General features: G+C 43.4%; 1 protein-coding gene across 34 annotated transcripts in view; it reads left to right on the top strand.

Annotated features, from left to right (window-relative positions):
* LOC137874609 (receptor-type tyrosine-protein phosphatase delta-like) overlaps window positions 1-20,935 on the top strand; it is a 333,500-nt gene that overhangs the window by 198,667 nt on the left and 113,898 nt on the right. The window contains exon 1 of one of the 34 annotated variants that reach the window (XM_068713390.1): window positions 11,683-12,225. The exons of the other annotated variants lie outside the window; for them this stretch is intronic. The gene's annotated coding sequence lies outside the window, so the exon portion shown is untranslated. Of the gene's footprint in view, window positions 1-11,682; window positions 12,226-20,935 lie in introns of those variants that run through there. 34 annotated transcript variants of the gene reach the window in all.

Here is a 20,935-nt window from a genome sequence, read left to right on the forward strand (position 1 = left end):
TTAGAGGGGAGAGATGGGATGTGAAGCACCAGAGGAGAGCATGGAGAATACTCTGCAGCGCATTGAAACAACGCAGCCGGCAGATGAGACATTCAAACGGTCAGAGGTAGAATAAGGACCTCAATGTGGAGTTGGGTAGAGAAAACAAAAATATGGATTCAGTGAAGGACATTGGGGGAGAAACATCTGTCCTTACAGCACCCAGAATCGTAAGGCCATCATCATGGTGGGGCCTCAGCGCATTTTGTCTAACCTCAAGATAGACTTAGACAGACATTTAAATAATTGAATTCAGTTCCAGGGTTCTGGTATTATGCATACGGGCTCACTGTCATGGCTTACTGGGACTTTTGAATAGACCGGAGCTGTCATTAATGTTGTTAGTAACACCTGTGCTTTCCCCACTGTAAGTCAAAATGTCTGCTGTGAAAAAGACTTATCTCATGATTATCCTCTATTATATTCAGGCATGTTTTCTCCCTTTGATTAGCTCAGCTGATCTGGTGAAAAACATGCCAGGGTCAGACTCATGCTTTGTGTAACGTAAAGCTGCAGTAATAACCAATCTGTCAGGCCACTTGGGGGCAGCAGAACAAGCTGAAAACACAACATCAGGCACATTAACAGTACGAAGTTGTAATTGTGAACATGTTAGCAAACAAAATAATAATACAAATCCAATATTACTTTCCTGTTAGCTCTGTTTTCGTCTCCACTCATCCTAGGTGAACTGTACCTTTAGCTTGCTAGATATTCAACATTGTTCACAAGCTACTGACAAACGTTATGTAACACTCAGTGCATGGGAGCTAGTGTACAGTGTAACGCTAGGTTGATGCTCGCGGAGTTTGTGGCCACAACTAAAATAAAGAGCAACTAGAAAGCAACAAAAAAGGACAAAAAGATTGGATGAAAACTTATGAATGAAAGCAGAGTTGGGTGATAGTAAAATGAATTATTAAAATAAATAACGTACTGCAGTTTAAGCATCTGCAAATGAATGGAAAGACCCTGGTAGCTAGTTCAGAATACAGCAGTCAGCCCTGCAATAGGACAAGTTTGACCCGGATGTTACCTTTCGTCATTTTTGTGCAAACTTATCTGGTTATATTGACAAAACAATCTCACCTCAACCTCCATCTGGTAACCGTTCTCATGCTTTTCATCTTATGATCTGCATCAGCAGATAGATTTGGTCAGTTGTCAAATAATTACATTTGTTCAAATTTCTATTTTTTCCATCTAAATGTTTCATCGTAATTTTCATCTGATCCACAATATTATGGGGGATACAAGAAAACAATAGTCATTATTATCATTATTTTGAATAATATTATTATTGTTGCAGTCTGTATCTCATTGAGAGACAAAGTCACCAAATAACACTTGTCGACACTGCTGTCCTCTTGATGCTACTAACTGCAGATGGCACTGTTGATGGCAGAAGTGTCAGAAACTTTTCAAGCATTTTTCAGTTTAACTTTTACCGTGGCACTTGGGTATCACCATCTGCTGTGTAGAATGAAAGCCGCTCTGCATTGTGAGGCAATGATGATGCTTCAGCTTTTTTTTTTTTTTTGTTCTTTTCTTTTCTTTTTTTCAATCAGTGTCTGGTTCCAAGTGGAGCGGTGTCAGGCCTTCTCAGTTGGTGTTTCATTTTATGATAATCGACTTCACTGCCCCTACCCGTCACAGCCACCTACAGCCCCCACCACAAAACCACTTTGCAGACGTAATGGCATATAATTGTCTGCTGGATTTGCCTGTTAGGAGCTTCATTTTGAGCTGGTATTTGTGCAAGAATGGAAGAAAAGATGTCAAGTTAACGGGGGCTAATGGGACATTCTGATATCCATTCTGACTGGGAATTGTGCTCAGCTAAGCCATGAGAAGCATGTCATACTTCCATCACAGAATGCACATGTTTAGTGTGTAAATTGCATGTATAGAACGTGCTACGAGTTCATAGCAGTATATCCGCTGATTATTCTCGGTGAGGCTTTGTATGTATACCAACATGGGTGTGTGCATCATGTGTATGCATGCATACATTTGTGCGTGTGTATTTGACAGCAAGGCTGATGTCATTCAGGACCTTTAGCTGCTTGAGTGATTTGACTGTGTGCTGTGGAATGAGCTGAGGTCTCAGAAGTGCCGGAGGGAGATGGCGGGGGGTGGGGCTAAATGTGTGATATCCCTGCAGGATATTAAGACAGTTTATTATGATAAGCCTCTGCACGCACACGTCCTCCACATAAACACATATACGTACACACATAAAGTCATGTGCACACATGTAAAGAAAGAATGACAGAAGGGGGGCAGATGAAGATGTAGAGACAGGGAGAATTATAAGGAGACAAGGAAAAGGAAGAAAAAAAAAGAGAGCTACAAAACACCTGATTCACACCTGATTCACACATGCACAGTAATTGGTTAGTAGTTCACAACCTATAAAGACTAATTCCACAGCAGCCTATCCATTGCCATCTCATGTGGGAGCCATTCCACCTTTTAAGCCGCCTCTCACTTAAAGCGGGCCCAGATGTAAGTCAAGGGGCTGCTTTGGATTAGCCAGAGAGAAAAAAAAACTCATTTCCTTTGCCATTTTACGAGCATTTAATTTGAAACAATTAAGATATTACGGTGCTACGGATTCACTACACAGAGTGACAGCTGGAAGCAATCCCATAAACCCCTGAGCCAGTGAATGAGGCACCTTGCATCTCTCTTTTGCTCCACTCGCTTCTTCCTCCTCTATCCCCTCTCTGTTATTCCATTGAAGCGTTTCGCTTAAGGCTCTGTCGAGGTGAATGCGCTGCCTTTGTCTCAGCCGAGATCTCGCCACTACCGCCAATTACTTTAGCGGCTCATAAATGCACCAGTTGGCTGATGATAGAATGGCCTAATTTCCCAAGACTAAAGGGAGGAAGTGAGCACAGGGGATGTTTACCTTCTGGTTGGCTTTTTCCATCACACCTTTTATTGCGTTATTGGCTTTATAGCATAAGTTGCATGACTCATCTTTGGAGGAATTAATGAGAAAGAGGCGAACTACAGGGGGCAGCAAACAGTAAGCTGAGAGAGGCTCACACTGTACATTGTGGCAGTGTGGTCAACGTCATGAAAAAGGGATTTTCGTAGACTCTAATGGATATGAATTGGAACACTTGTTTTGGCATCATCCAGATGTTTCATTAGTGGACTTTGACAAAACACATATCGATAACCCTCCATCTCCTATCTGTCCTACACTTGAAGAACTTTGTCACTCCCTGACTTCGAATTCAAAGCCAGCTTTGTCAACACTCACCCATCAATTCTCCTCCTCCTCCCTTCCTCACTGGCATAAGAGGGCATCGAAGGTGTGAAATTGATGAAGGTGTGCTTGTGAAAATGTCAGCGGGGGATCACTGGCCAAAAGGAGAAAGGGAGAGAGAGAATATATTTTGGGGTTGGGGGAGTTGACAGATAGCGAGAGTGGAAAAAGCTCCTTTTCATGAACACTGAACTGTAAAATGGAGGACCCAGTGCAAACAATGGCCATGATCAATCGGCTATGGTGAGAGGTTTCTCGTAAATACCCGATGCCAGCCTGCACACGCTGAAAGACAGAGAGAGGGAGAGGGAGAGAGAGAGAGAGATGGAGAAAGAGACACAGAGAGAGAGGGAGGGAGGGAGAGAGGGAGAGAGAGAGAGAGATGGAGAAAGAGACAGAGAGAGAGAGGGAGGGAGGGAGGGAGAGAGAGATGGAGAGAGAGACAGAGAGAGAGAGGGAGAGAGAGAGAGATGGAGATGGAGAAAGAGGGAATGGAGGTAAGAGATATAGACAGAGATGATGTATGTCACTATTAGTTTGGGGAAGAAAAGTTAGAGCGGTGGAGAGCAGAAAGAGCTGATGTGGAGCGGGTAGTGAATGAGCAAATAACAGGGATAAGATGATGGCAGGAAAAGTTAAAAAGGCTTTTAGAGAAGGGAATATTTAAATAAATGAAAGGACAATGAAGGGGAGCGGAGGGAGATGGGAAAAGATCAACACGCAGGAAAAGAGTGCATGAGTTTTGATCGGACACAGCCATGAGAATTCGAGCAAGATGGAGAATTACAAAGGAAAAAAAGAGAATGAGATCTGTAACAACATGAAAACCGTGTCGCATTATCACATCAGCGCTCTTAACAATATTCATCCTGGTTTACTTCATCCTATCTTCCCTGTGGAGGGTTAGTCTTATCAAAGGCCTTCCTAAACCACTGCTTTAGGAGCACAGGTGGAGTATAAAACCATATGACCACATGACAGTATATGCAACAGTGATTTCTTCCACAACTACTAAATATGGAAAGAAGTTAAAAATGAGAAAACATCACTTTGCCCCTTGACTGGACCCCATTTACGAAATAGGACTGTACTTCTTGTATCCCAAAATGATCTGCTTTTTTCAACGTATCAATTAATCATTTAGACAATATCAAATAATGATTTTCCAAAGCTTATAACGGTAAGGTAAGGCAACTAAGAATTGCTTGTGGAGTCAGAAAGTCCAAAACCCAAATATATCCTATTTACGAAGAAATAGAACAAGGCCATGCAATATGTTCCCACATTTAAATAGCTGCAGTTTGGACCTTTTCTTAATAAGTGACTAATGGTTAGTCAATACTTGAAATTGCCATTGATTCATTTAGCAAATTGATTAATCAACTACACATTTCAGCGGCAGCTTATAATAAATGTGCACAGAGCACACAGACCACATGTTCATTGTTTTGGGATGTTTTGGATTCGCAAGGAAACGGCACACAATATAACTCAAAAGCAGAGCGGCTAATGCGTCTATCAGTGCGTGGTGACGGACGTCCCCCACTTGAAGGAGTGAGCGTGTGCTTCTTACAATTTCACTGCTTATGTATGGCCTCTTTTTCTAATAGGAAGTGCCCTCCACAGCTGTAAAATGTGACTTAGGAATGGTTTGTTATCCACTTCCACAGAATCATCCACTTTCTTGACTTTCTCCATCCCAATTTTATAGTCACAGCCAACTTGTTCGGGGCTCATACATCGAGCACAGAGCCCATTTGCATGCGCATGCTCACACTACACACACACACACACACACACACACACACACACACACACACAGATACAACTTTGCATGGTTTCACCAGGACAGGTGTCCTGAGCCGAGTTCCACAGAGGGACTCCGTCAGGCAGGAGTTGACTCAATCTGTCTAAGCCCATTTCCCTCGCCACCTCAGTCTCTCTTCGATCCTCTGAGCAGGTTGCCGCACACACACACACACACACCACGGCTGCTCATGCCATCCCAGATGATCTCTTAATGGACCTAATTGCTTTTCAGCTCATTGCACCCCGTGCCAACAATAAACTAAATCACACCGTGGTCCCATCCACGGGCCTCGCCGTGAATCTGATTCCGCTCGACATCATAATAAGGTGATATTGACTACTCATGACTCAGCAGTCCCAGTACAGATAAGTAAGCGCATGCCTCTCGTCACGGCGTGCCCAGTAACAGGAGGAGCGGTTCAGGTCACGTAAGAGTTCAAGTTGCCCACTTTAGGAGCACAGCCTATTGCGTTTTCATTGACAATATGCCCGGGACCCACTCTGTGGCAGACACTATATCACGCATTGATGCACACTGAACTATGGATGATAAACCGTAATATACACAAGAAATAGATGCTGCCTCCATACAGCACAGACTGTAGTCATGCCTGCTTCGGTGGTCTCACCACCGTGTCCTTTCCTATACTGGTGTCGTCTGGTACTCAAAAAGCTACTTGAAGGCTAATCAAACATGTAAGATAAGCCTGCAGTCAGCTCCTCCAATCTGAGGCAATGTCACAGTAGACTAAACATGTCGTCAGCTTCACCAAAGTTTAAGACTACGTGCAGTGAGCTCTGAAGGTATTGTGACACCAGGCTGCAGTCAGCTGCTCCAAATATAGTTAATATCTAACGTAAAACTGCTGGCAGCGCCGCCAGTGAGAGCTAATGTATTACCACAATGCTCTTTGCTCACTCACCTCTTGTGAGCGATGGGGCCCTGACATGAACTCAACGTCTTCTGACAAATTTAGAACCGGTTTGTTTTCCATAAAACGTCGATGTCATATATTGCTGTGCACCTTTTTAAAGTTAGCAACATTCAAATAAAAGTGTCATGAGGGTTGTTTGATCATGTTCCCTGACTTGTCAATCAAATATGATCAAACTTCAAGCACATAGTCCTGATGAAGAAGATTAGCTGAGTTTTCAGTGTACAACTTTAAATAAATAATAACTGAATATGTTTTGCCCAAATTTGAACTTTGACTCTTGATAGGGTTACTTTAATAATCGGGCTAAAGAGTGTTTTCGGCCGGGGGACGCGTTACACGGCTGTCTTCACTAAGTGAATTATATAGACACTGTCACTGAATGTGTAAGGCTCCAGATGTAGCTATCTGACATCAGACCAATAAATTAACCACTTCTTCCCTATCATGTACATAATAATGGCTATTAATGCTCATGAAAGCATGGCTGCATGGTTATCCATCCATCATGTCTGACAGGTTCTAAGAAGGAGAGAAGTATAGGATGTCTCGGCCAAGGACTACACTTGAGTGTTGGTTTACATTTTTCCTGCCTTGGAGATGTGTGTAATATCACCTTGGCATTTGTCGCTACACCCCCCCCACACCCCCACCACCTCTCTTGACTGCTTGGGCAGCGGCCATAAACAAGTCAATCTCAACACATTGGATTAGATTTATCCGCTTAAAATAGATTGTTATCCTGAGGAGCGTGAGTCTCGCTTGATGGGGAAATTAATTTTACGATGACTGGTTTACTTGATCAGGGTTGCGGGGGGGGGGGACTATAAATGTATCAACTCCGGGGCGCGAGGGGCTGAACACAACAGTCCTTGTTTTTGATTCAGACAACGTGTCTCTCTTCTCCGCCGTATTATACATGGTGTCGTCTTTGGGTAGCAGAAACTAGAGTAATGACTTGACTGACAGTCATTTGTAATTCGCCAACAACTTGTCAAGGGTGAAAAGGCCTGCACCCCAGGCTATAGGGAGATTGACAGTGAACGATATTGTATTTTCACGTCTGTCCGTCTCACATTAAATGCGACATTGACAGTTTTGTTTGCAGAATTATAAATAGGCTGCATGATCAGAAGTACACGCAACTTATTCAGAAATAAAATCCTTCTAAAATAGCTGTCGGCCCTCCCAAATCTCAAGTGTTAAACTGGTATGGCAGTTATTGGATTGAGTTACAATGGAACTGACCTCAGCCTATTTAGCAACAAAATCCAGTCTGAGCCTTTTCCTGAGTGGAAATGTATCCGACAAGCATCACTTAAAACGTTGTTTTTTTGCAGACTAAAAGCGAACAACTTTCTTTGCAACTTAAAGAACAACTTGATTGGTTTTCTAACCGTGTTGCCTGTTTGTTTCTTAACCTTTATCCCCACTGGGGTAAACACTGCACCCTGGAAAAGAAACCCTACCAAATCTATACATTGATCAGTAACTTCATAGTCCACAATGCCACCTCTAAAAACAGTGCTGAGAGGAAATGTACCATTTAAGTACAAGGTATCCACCAACTCTAGCATACTACCACCAAGTACTTCTCAGGGCTGATGGGCATGGGATTATTTTGCAGGTATTTGGTCGATGTCGACATATTTCACAGGATAAGTTCATACTTTGACCTGCTTGTGGTGCTAGAAGAAAAGTAAGAGCATTTTGAAAGTTGGGATGTATCCTCTGGGGACCATGAATATCTGTACAAACTTTGGTTCTGATACTTTGTGTAATTACAAACGGAACAATATTTCAATATGTATAGTGACAGTGATATTCTACTAATGAATACTAGCCTGTACTAAACAGTTGATAGAATACGACATTCAATTAATCTTTGGCAGCCTGTAAGGTAACCCACCACCATTTTCAAAAAAAAAGAAGAGATAACTGCACATACTTTTTAAATAACTGAGAATATTCAATGCTTATTATTTTTGTGAAATCTGAATAGCCTCCATAGATTTCCTGTGTGGGCAGGAAAAACACACATCAGCAGATTTGCTCACGTTGTCCATTCAAAGCAAATGCATATTGATGCTGTATTTACAGTGTAAATGTCAATCAGTGCCACTCTTTACCTGACCCCACACATGTGTGGATGGACATAAACATGCCTTATGCAGTTTATCAAACACTGTTGGCTCACTTAATAGTAATGTGGTGTCATTGGCCAACAACGAAAACATTTGCCAAGTGAGTTAAATGGCCTTCCCACTGTCAAGAGTATTAATAGGCCAACTTCAGCACGCGATAATGCTGAATCTCAGCCCGGCACTCAGGTTCTCTCTGTCTTGGATCCCTCTTACTGAAGGACACATGGTTTATAGACTACCGTGTCCTGTTGGGCGACAAAGTTCAGCCATGATAGGCCAGGAAGGAAGGCTCTTGATAAATCCTACCCTTGCACCCATTCATCAACAAGTGCTGCAGTATCACTGCTAGAGCAGGTGCCAAGAATATGAAAGCACAAGGTTAGAACCCAGAGCGGAATTATAAATCCACTAACTAGTGTCATCCAATTATATTCAAAGATCACGAATACATTGGAGGGATTTGAAAAAGAGTAAGACCCCCTACAGTCATGCATCGGAGGTGAATGTCGGCAGGCCTCATGCTGAAGGGTTGATACCATTTCATGAAAGAGAGCAAGAGCTTTGTCACTGTTGGATATCTTGTAGCCTTCAGTCTATACTCCTGATAAATACGAATATTTTCCAAACAACTGCTTTGGCGAAAGTTAGATAATCAGACATTTGTGAGCTGTAGTACATTGTGCCTCTAGACACAACAAGCTATCACTCCCACTGTGTTTTCTCAGAGCCAGCAGTCAAGGGCAATAGTTCACATAACAGTAATTTCATCAACTTTCTCTATTGTTCATTGTCACAAAACCAGCACTTTATTTTGGCCTATAAATCTGGTATTCTGCCCTTAATAAATGGAGCTGGGTATAATTTGCAGGTATGAATCACTATCCCGGTTACTTACTCAATCAGATACATGGCATGTCTTAGTGCAGGTAAGAAAACAGATCTGCTGACTGCAGTAGTCTGTCTCTCAGAGTGCTATTGCTGGATGCTGGATGTTTGGTGTCTGCAGGGCTGGGTTGTTCATCAGAAGGCTTGGGTTGCTGCCACAAAAAGCAACTTTTCTCAAAACACAATTGGTCATAGTCATCTGTCTCCCCGGGCCATTGCTGCTATTTTTCTGTATAGCCCTACATCAGAGGACCCTACACTTGACTGTGTTATCAGGAGCAACATTGTCCCTTTATGCGTTGCCGTGTGCACCATTATGTCTTTTCAGTAACGTGGACGTGAATCAATCACGCCTTGGAATCATTACATGAAATGTGTGATCATTATACATGGTTTATAGAGGTTACCGCTCAGCTTGGCTGCTCCGACAGGCTGACCTTGAGTACACCATGCGGTATGTGAAGGCAGCTTTCCGACATACTGGAGCAAATGCCTTTGATAAAAATAAACAAAATGCCAGATGACAGGCATGCACACACATTCAAGCCCAGCCTGACAACAAAATCGATATAATATCTCTACTGGGACCTATAGTGGGGCTGTTAGCGATGAGTTTGTAGTCATCGTATTGTACATGTTGGCATTTTTATGGAGTCTGCTCTGACATTACTACCATGAAGCATCCATTTATGCCAGGCTTTAACTCTCACTTGCTTAAAAGGTGCAATGTGTACAATCTGGCTGGAATTTTAGTTTTAAAAAGAAAATAACTAATATTTGTTAACAAAATGTGAAGAGGTTACAGTGTTGACTTTTTGTAAAACATGTCTATGTCTTGAAATGTAGCTATATCTCTTGAAATGAGCATGCTGAACAGCTAGCCCCAGCCCGTATTGTCTTGTAATACCACTGTCACTGTAGCGTCCAGTCTGCCCTCCTTAAATCCAGAGCGGCAGAAATGAGAAAATGTCTTTTTATTTTAATTTCGTCCTCACCGCCACCGCGGTTAGTTGTAGCAACCAGCATTCAGCCAGCTCAAACCCCGGCAGCGTGCTGTGGTTAGTGGCAGCCCCACACTCTAACCTGTGTCACGTCTGCAACAGAAGGGTTTGATGATCTGGCGGGGAGTCCGGGCAGAGCCCAGGGATCAGACCCAGGCTGAATGTGTGTTGCTACAGCTCCGCTAACTGAAGGTCCGTCTCCCTCCTCTACTCCCGACGGAGTAGACTTCTGGTGGTGGGGAGGACGAGCGGTTTCCTCGTTTACGCCACCTTGGATTTAGTCTCATAAACAAACTATCAAAACATACAGGGACGGTAGAGTCCTTGCTCAGAGGCACAGTAAACAAATAGATGGCTAACGTAAACAATAGGCCAAAACCACACGTGAAGATTATAAGATAGTCGTGTTATTTTGACCGTCTCTCGGACTTTCAACAGTTTGGTTGAATTTAGCTCGTTTTTGCCCTGCTGTGAGTTTTTTTGGAACTTCATAACTGTTGATTGTATATTGAGATTGTATAGATCAAGTAGTAGAGGTGAAACGCTGCCCCCTCTTTGTGGGGGGTGTGGCCAGATGGGGATTTAAAGTGCATTTACTTAAGTACTGATCTTAATATCCTGAGGTAGGTATAGCGTTTCAAATTCAATTGTACTTTATGCTCATACTCATCATAGGCATACTACATTTCAGAGGGAATATATTGCAATTCTTACTGTACTAGATCTATTTGACCTACAGTTACAACATCATATTCACATTAACCCTCTATTGAGCATATCAAACATGATGTAGTGTGAAAACGCATCATATGGTTTATATGATCTGATCCAAACTATATTCAAAAAAAAAGAGTGTTTTCAAAAGTTATTTGCTTGTCTTGCAGACAGGACTGACAAAGCATGAATTTAGACTTTTTACAAATTGGCATCATAATGTAGTTATTTTTGCATCCTTTCTATCCCGTTTACTGCAATTGAATCCCCTGATAGCATATAACAGAAAGTGCATCTTTTTCTCAATTTTCTGAACCTTTTTATCTAAATTCCTACATAATATTCACATACAGCATGTGTTTACTTTCCTCCTTCGTAATAACATAGCTGTAGCATAACTAACATACGCAGACGTATGCGGTGTCACACATGCACTCATATTCTCACGGTTTACCGACTGGGAAAAAAAATGACATAGTCAGACCCAAACACTCACCCACTAGCTCGCCCACACACACACACACACACACACACACACACACACACACACACACACACACACACACACACACACACACACACACACACACACACACCATCCTCTAAAGTAGCCATGTCCAAGTGCACATTCCTGTAGTGGACTTAGGGGGGAGTTGATCCCAAAAAATTTGAAAAAAGTGGGACCTCGCTGTGTGACGTCACCCTTCCTACTCTCTCTCTCTCTCTCTCTCTCTCTCTCTCTCTCTCTCTCTCTCTCTCTCTCTCTCTCTCTCTCTCTCTCTCTCTCTCTCTCTCTCTCTCTCTCTCTCTCACACACACACACACACACACACACACACACACACACACACACACACACACACACTCTCCTGGTTTCAGTCCGTGCTCGGCAAATACAGAGAGAGAAAGAGACAGACAGACAGAGAGTGAGAGAACGAGAGAGAGAGAGAGAGAGAGAGAGAGAGAGAGAGAGAGAGAGGGAGCAAGAGAGGGAGCGAGAGAGGGAGCGCGAGGGGCTGTGTGTCCCAGCCACGCCGCACTCTTCAAACACAAGCACAGTCTCGCCACGTTCAATTCAATGTAGATCTAACAGAGCCCAGCGCAGACAGACCCTAAACCTGAGAATACATCACATACACGCTCCACGTGCGTGGGTTTTTTTTTTTGGTCCGATCGCCCCGAAGATCGTTTATGCATCGGTGACGGACAACTCCGAGGAAAGAAACGAAATAAGAGCGAACAGACGGGGGACAGCAGAAGAACAAGAACCTGAGGACGGATTTCTTTCTTCCACGCTATTTAATTTCCCCAGGACCAGACTGCCATTACTGGATGTAAAAAAAAAAAGAAACTTCTCTTTGTACAGAAAAATAAAAAGGAGAGACCGAGTTTCGAACCGCCAGCACAATGGTGATAAGGTAAGAGTGTTCGGCGAGCCTGTGAGTTTGGAGGTTGTGACAGTCGGAGCTGAAGTCGCTGCCGCAGTGATTTCAGGTGTGCGTCGAGCCCCATGAAGTTGGTTCAAACATATAAGCTGTAAGCAGCGTTACCTATTTGGACTGCCTTCATACTGCTGATGCATACAGTGCATATACCGTGTTGAGGGATGCAACCGTTTTATTTATGAGTCAGAAATTGTTTTATTCATAGTTTATTATAATGGATGCGCGCAACCTTGAATACAGTAGCGCTCTCCAAGCCACATTGCATGATTTACAACGCCACGAATGGCATAAAATACCACCGATAACGTGTTTATTTCTATTTTAAACACGTATCGCACGTAAACTACATGTTTTAATGGGCAGGTGGAGTATTTTCGTCACGGTGAGCGGTTCGCGTTGAGGTTTGGAGAGGCGACTGGTGTTAAAATCAGTTATTTTTTTCAATAATTCATCAAAACACAGCGTAATACACATATCGCATTGCTTTAATATTACGTTTTGAAAAGGCTACAGTTGAATTGTTCGCCCTTTTGTTCTAAAACGTGACAAAAAAAAAAAAAAAAACGCCAGCAAAACCTGTTATTTTGAGCCCAGTGTGATGTAAATACAGTTGATGAAGTGGACTCTTCTTAGAGTTGTGGAAGCCTTTTCAGCGACTACATCGAGAAGAATGTTCAAAGAGCATTCCTGCAGCTCTCCAGAGATCTCTCATTTTATCCGTCTTATTTATAGAACGCGTTTTATTTTCGCGGGGTTTAAAGTTGACTTTGCTTCTTTTCTTTCTTCTCTTTTTAAAGAGCTCACATGTTGTTGTTTTTAAAAGAAGCAACGTATCAGTGAGGCACGCAGGGAGCCAGTCAGTCACGCAACATATTCTGTCAGTCAGGTGAAAGTGAGCCTTTATTTCCAGCAGAGCTGTGTGCACCACCTGTGCTCAGTGCGCCTGTTGGGCCACTAGGGGACTCGTTCTCCTCAGCCACTGAGGGGAATGCAGTAGAGAGAGGATTTGAAGGCACTAGGTGGAAAACACTCTTAACATGAATAAGTGTAGTGGTTTCCAAAGCTCAACATTACCCATTAGTTTGCTGAAAATTACGATTTTTCTAATCTGCAATTCATTTTTGGAGGCATTGTGGTGTAAAACAAAAGGCCTAAGAAAGTCTATCTGACCATATGCAAAGCAATATATTGCCAAATGAAAAGGCAGTGAGTGAAGGCGGAGTATTCAAATGGCCAGTGTGTGTGTTTAAGCATGCAAAGTAGTGTGTGTGTGTGTGTGTGTGTGTGTGTGTGTGTGTGTGTGTGTGTGTTTGCTCAAGCAATTCCCAGTTTAAAGCCAGTAAGCACTTCCCAGCACCTCCACTGACATGTTTTACTGTTTCCCGGCTCAAACAATCAGCACTCGCCCCAATTTTGACATGGCACAATTAACGCCGTCGCCGCACTGTTCGATTTCCAATTTTGCTGTTGCGACAGCGGGGCGCTAAAAAAGAGGAGGCAAAATGGATAAGGTGGTGCTCGCTCAAAGTGCTGCTATCCAAAGTCGCTGAAGGGGGCAAAGTGTCTCAGTCGAGGAAAAGCGGCCATCTTCTCTCAAAGCCCATACTCCACTTTGTGGCTTTTCGAAATCCTCCAAAATAACATGGAGCTTTTTTGGGAAAAATATTGGTCTACATTATGAACAGGTAATTCCTTAGTATAGTGAAAAAGGAGAAATGAGTCAAGGTTTCACCAGTGTCTGTGTGTGTGTGTGTGTGTGTGTGTGTGTGTGTGTGTGTGTGTGTGTGTGTGTGTGTGTGTGTATCCCTCTCTCTCTCTTCCCCTCATCTAATTCCACCATCTCTATTTTTGTTAAATCTCAACAAGATGTTGTCATCCGATCTTTAACCAAACTTCACATTAGCCATTGCTACCTAGGGACCTGATCTCAGGCTTATTTGTTGCCTTACATCATGTAACCCAAGTAGCATGTGGTGTTGAACTGTCACAGATTGGAAGAAAAAAGAGACGGCCATATCCAAGCACTCCAATTCCCACGCAAAAACTCTCCCTTTCTCACTGTCAAACACACACACACACACACACACACACACACACACACACACACACACACACACAAAAGCCATGATGGTGTCCAGTTACAGCGACGCTAAAACTCTCATGGAATGTTTCTTTAGGATATATCGACAGGAGAACACATGCAAGGACAAGGTAAGGTTTAGGTGGAGGAATACGTGTGTCAGCTTGGGTTACATTGCCCTACACCTGGCATTCACTACTCTTGAGCAGCATGAGAAATGTGGTGTAAAATCTTTGTATTGGAGGTCACGGAAATTCTAGTTAACCTCACCGTGTGGGTTTTAGGGATTTGATGGATGGCCGATGGCATCCTCCACAGTTTGCATCTGTAAAAGCTGTATGCGAGTGTGAGGTGTGTCCAGGCGGCAACCTCAGCGGCAATGTGGATGTGCCTTAGACTGGGCTTCTTTCAAAGGGCCAGCAGGGAGAGACTCCTCTGGTCTACGAGTGTGTGGTCCATGAGAAAATGACCCTTGTAAACAAGAGTTTATGGCCTCAATCACGAGTTTCGAGTCTTCTTCAATCCAGACGATGACGCAGGGTGTGCTTCAGGGTACCTTGTGATTGACAAGTTGCTTCCACGGTGTTGTCCAGTCTGGGAGTTGTCTGTGTTTTAATCTTACAATTGTAACGCTTTCACAGTGTGTTTTCAGTTGAAGAGAGTTTAATTGTAACATTTTGGACACCTAAAGACGTCTAATTCAGCGTTCAGCTGTACGCTCCACCCTCTCCAGTCACTTCTGGTTGCAAAAAAAAAACAAGTGACGGCCAAAAACCAAGATGGTGACGGGCACAATGCCAAACTCAAGGCTTCAAAACAGCAGTCCACAAACCAGTGGGTGACATCACAGTGACTGCTTTCACGTCTTATATACAGTCTGTGGGTGTGTAATTGAAAATACTTCTCGTTGGGCCAATGAATGGATCGGCATAAGTACGCCACAGCCACTTTATCTTGCTGTAACTCTCATGACTTGACAGGCGCCTTTCTTTGTGTCATGGCCTATTTCATGCCTGTGCAAATATTAACGTTAAATGATCGTGATGTGGCTCTTACATGTGGAGTCATAAATAACTCGGTGACTTCATGGGGTTTGGTATGTGTAGCTTATTTATGCCATCCATGACTCTGAGCTATTTGTGGTATCTTGAGCTATTATGCATGAACTTCATTTCAGAGTAACTTAAGTCTGCTAAAAAAGCTCTGGCTAAAACCGCATCTCTATGTTTAACTGTTGCCATCTCATCTTGGAGTAGTTATGCGTATACACAGGTCCAAATATAGTTAATTGCCAAATTGGTTCATGGGCCTGTAAAAGTTATTGGATACCGATGCCTTATTTGCTGATTTTGTGACTGCTACCAGGCCACGATGCTTCTCTAATGTTTGGATGCCCAATATGGTTGAACTATTGGGAGATGCACGACTTAAAAAACTGCCATGGCAACCCCTGGTCTTTAAGGGAATCAAATTCTGGTATTTTTCTATAAATACATAGGTGGGGTCATGTGTGCCATAGTTTTCTAGCCCGACTAAATATAAACAAGGCCCGTCTGCGCAGTGTTATCTGTAACCGTGTGATGCAACCCCCCGAAACCCCTGTGAAATAGTTCCTAAAATATACATGAAAAGGGAATGGAAAAATACAGCAGGTTTTTTTTTCTGTCGGTTGTTTGAAGACGCGAGCACAACCGTCATCTGTCATGCCTAAAATATCACAACCAGGAATGAAATAAAGGAAGGAACGAAGGCGGGAAGAAGCCCTGAATGAAAAAGACAAAGAGAACGCGTGCTTCGGATGGAGTTGTCAGCATTGCTAGCACCACTGAAGCACATCTGTATGAGCATATTCCTATTCTGATGTGAGGAAAAAATGACAAAACACAAACATTTTTCCTTTCAGGTCTTGGCAGGTTTGAAATAGGCAGGTCAACAAAACGCTGCAAACTCACATTGTCTAATACGCGCTCGTTTTTTTTTTTTTTTTTTTCCCACACAGAGCTCTGTATTCCCCCCGGGCTACCATTTGCTTTGCAAAATGCATGCATGAAATTCTTGAGACCAGCCTCCCCACGACAGTCTAAATAATAGATTACCAACACAGCATCTAGCCCGCGCTATAACTTCAGCCCCAACTGTCTGGCCTCATTAGCGAGGGAAGTGTAAAAGATAGCCAGCTGCTAGCCCAGGTGACGGCACTCAGCTCTGGCCTTTGGCAGTAGTGGCCCACCCTAAAGAGAATATACGACGTCTCGCTCTGCGCTATTCATCTTGTAATCCGCCTTAAAGCTGCTAAGCCTTCGTTGATGGCAAACGAATGGGGACCAATGGCAGGAAAGATGGACACACAGGGACGAGAGGGTGAAAGTTCCAGCGAGCAGCACAGGGAAGGAAGAAAAGGACCAAAAACATGGCAGATCCATCTGAGTGGAATGACGGATGGAAAGGTGGATGGTTTGGGCCGTCTAGTCAGAACCAGAGGTGACCTAAGTCATTTTCATCCAATGATTGTCCCCCTTTTCTCCCTGCTTCTGTCCCTCCCTCCGTCTCTTTTCACTCTCTCCTCTGTTGCTCTATCTCTCTTGCCCTCTCTCTCCATGTTCGCTTCCAAATGGCAGTCATTATACCGGACATGAAAAGTCATTTTAGTTCCGCCTGGCTTCTTCAAAGCAGCTAGCTATAATTGCAGATTGAGTAGAGAGGGAATGCTGAGGTTACACAGAATTTAAACGTTGACTCCTAACCTTGCGATGCAGGGGTTTTTAATTTGAATTCAAAAACGGGAAGGATAAATGCGAGTTAATACAAAACCAATAATTATGAAATGATGATGTTAATCAGTATTTCTCAGTTTGCTTGTGAGATCCCCTTACATGTTTAAAAACACCTCCCTGTGGACATGCAGGTGCCGGACTGTGAGCCGAGTGGAGGCACTGGATCCCATTACGACACGTGTCACTTCAAGAATTATGGCATGAATTGGGGAAACACTTCCAAATTATGAAAAATCCATCCACTATTAAATGCATTCCTCATTCGTGAAATTGCTATGTGGCAATGTCACTGCACTTTTTAATGGATTTTTCTCCTCTTTGACTATTCCAGTGGGAGTCTGGGGAAATGTAAATGGCCAACAAATACAAATGATCCTATTTTAGGTTCATGTTACGCAAATTATTTTATGCAAAGCTGCTGCAGCAACAAACGCTATGTTTTGTCTAATCTTATATGTGTTCTATCATAGTGTATATATATATATATATATATATATATATATATATATATATATATAGTGTGTGTTTTTGGGAGCTTGCATGTTTTACAAATTCAGCCCTGAAGCAGTTCAGTCCCTGAGGGTCATTTATATACGTTGCTCTTTCTCAGTTTACGAGGTAGCCACCAGCCTGAGCCGTGTGCCCCTCCCTTGCACTTATCCCTTGCACCCTTCTATTTGGCACAGCAGGTAGCATATTTGTTCTTGGTAAGAGCCTATCAGCTAACGGCTCCGTTTTTGACTTCTTGTTGCAGAGACCTTCATCATAACACCCCATTTTTTTTGCCCAGCTCCAGGCTCTAACCGCAGAGTGCCTCTGAACAAAAGTGTTTCAGCTAAGTCATTCCCTTTTGATAGAGGCTTGGGGGGATAGATGGAGAATATAGACTGGAAAATATGTCTCCTGGAGGAGACCCTCCCTGTCGTCCACTCCCTTCCTCCCCCCCTCCTTCCCAACCCATGAAACACAACCTCTACTGGCTCTCTTGCAAGCAGAAACAAATTCTAAAACTGTCATACTTTAATTGAAATTCCATCACTTGTGTGGCTGCTATTGTGGAATAATTTGATAAAGCTGTGTGACATGAATGCAAAGAGCCGACCGCCACTTCTATTTCTTCCTCCAGCTTTTATTTCCTCATTCCGCAGGTTATTCAAATGAACCTCAGTGGATTCTGCTCCCAGCCTTTCCAAAAATTAAGATAAGAGAAAATGAGACAATGGGAACGGCATGAAAAAAAATAATGTTTTTGGTTGCAACACAATCGGAAAGTCTTGAAAAAATATTACCAACATACTTTTATATACCCCATAATTTTCATTCTTGTGGTATTTGAAACCAGAGTTATTACATTTCACTTCTCTTTAGTTTTCCTCTAATTAGTACTAACTCCCTCAAAGTGCTAATAGTGACAGGCTGTTAGTTGCCAGATGGGGGGTGATCCAAAATGGAGGTCAAGGGCAGAATTCCAGTCCTCTGCCAGTGCCACTGACCCCGATCCAAAACCATACCAGCACACCCCCCCTCCCCCTGTATGTCTTCACAACTGGCTACAGGCGTTTGGCATCAATCATAACCCCTGAAACCCAATCTGCAAGCAAAGGACAGCTGGGGCGGAAAAGCAGTCCTCCATGTTTCCGACACGTCGGTACTCCCTCTGTACGCAAAGCCTGGAGGCAGAGCCCCGTCCGGGCGAAGCGTGCTAATGGTGTTGTACCCAACGCTAAGTCGAACCATGTTGGAAGTGACACTAGAATACACACAAGTCAATTTCACTGAGAGAGAGATGTACGCTGTGACATCGGGATGAAAGGATGGGGAAGGCAGGGGACTTTTTTTTTAATGATACTTCATTTTAATGACACTCATCTGAGACGGAGAGAAATAAAGAATAATATGAGAAAGGACAGAGCGAAAACAAGAGCAACACACAGTAAAGAACAAGTGCAGCTACAGCCCTGTGCTCCCTCCACTGCCAAACAATATTTACGCCTCAGCTTTCTGCCCTGACAGGGTGATGGACAGTAGAGGTGATTTTGCCTGGGCGTGAAAATAGGCTTCTTATTATTCCAACCCAGTGGCAACTTGAATATCAATAAAAAATTCAAAAAAACTGCTCGCGCTCCCCTATGTGTAAAACCAATGCCCCGTAGCGGTGGTTTTTATCAAGCAACCCACCCTTGACGCTAGTTATGCAGTACTAGAGGTTACGGGAGGAAATGCTTGCCAAGTAAATAAGTGAGTGAAGCGATTGAATCGAGGGGAAAAACACAGCGGGACCGGGGCCAAAGTGAACCAAGGGTAAAGTCATGATCACTTCATTATGCTGGAGTGCGGCTCAGTGTTGTGCGAAATCAAACTGCTTTCTCATTTGTCACAATGCATCAAGCTGGCCTCTGTGAAGAGGCTGTGTAGTCGGCTGTAAGGCCCCGTGACGCACAGGCGCACGCACCGGTTGATGTCCATCAGTGAACTGAACCGCATGACGTTCAAAAATCGATCCAACGCATGTACAGTGTGTACTACAGTGCACACGCCAACGCCGCTGCGACACGTGGGAATACACCTTGCTACTCCTGCCTATTTTTTTTTTCTTCTTTTCTTTTGTTCCTCCCAACATGACCTCTACCCGTCAAACTTCCCCTGCATCCGCCAACCACCCACCCTGCCAGCTAGCCAGCCGGCCGGCCTGCCAGTCAGTGGGTAGTTAAGGATTGTTGCTGGCACAAAATAAGCTAGAATACACCCACTGGATTACAGAGGGCAGGCAGTGAGGGGGGTGATTGCGAACAGACCTATTGGCACTCCATCTCCTTCAGCTCCCAACACCACGGCGCCTGATAATTGTGGCCTCTATGTTTACGTATCCAGTTTTTGCGATGTATGTGTTGATTTCTCATTCCACGCTCGTAATGGGGGCCCTGGCCTTGGGATTCCTGAAGTAGTGCTCACACACAGGCGTAGGCACACACATCAACACACACACACAAACTTTTTTTCTCGCTCTTTTTGTCCACTCTTGAAAATAAACCAGTGAGTCAGAGCTACTTGACTGTGCTAAGACAATGGGACTGTGAGGTGCAGGCACACTTCTTTGTAAGAGGGCTTGGCTTGCTTTGAAGGACTTCGATAAAGGAATGTTAAAAGATCCCGCAGTCCTTCAAGATGCCCGTTACATTAAATGCACTGCTGTCAATGAGCTTATATCTGTGACATTTATCAAAAAAATAGTAAAAAAATAAACACTTACGCAGGTGAGTGCACAATCGAGAAGTAAAAAAAGGACATTTGAAAGACGTTGTTGACTTTTCTCCAACATTCAGTCTTTAAAGTCCCGTTGTCCCTTCTAGACACTGTCAAAAATGTAGGATATGATTTCAGAATGTGCTTCAGGCGGAAAAAAGCTGGAGAGAAAAGTAGATCGGCAGACACGCAAAGATGGCCGAACTCCCTTATAGGCATTTTCTAAACCCTGATATCATTTTTCAATTTAATGGCTTGTATGACACAAACTGTTTGTAGCCTTCACACACACACACACACACACACACACACACACACACACACACACACACACACACACACACACACACACACACACACACACACACACAGACACTGGTGAAACCTTGACTCATTTCTCCTTTTTCACTATACTAAGGAATTACCTGTTCATAATGTACAGTGAGAAAGGGAGAGTTTTTGCGTGGGAATTGGAGTGCTTGGATATGGCCGTCTCTTTTTTCTTCCAATCTGTGACAGTTCAACACCACATGCTACTTGGGTTACATGATGTAAGGCAACAAATAAGCCTGAGATCAGGTCCCTA

The sequence above is a fragment of the Cebidichthys violaceus genome, unplaced genomic scaffold (assembly GCF_023349555.1).
Source record: "Cebidichthys violaceus isolate CVI_PGR_0920_01 unplaced genomic scaffold, fCebVio1.0.p SCAF_19, whole genome shotgun sequence".
Classification (NCBI taxonomy): Eukaryota; Metazoa; Chordata; class Actinopteri; order Perciformes; family Stichaeidae; genus Cebidichthys; species Cebidichthys violaceus.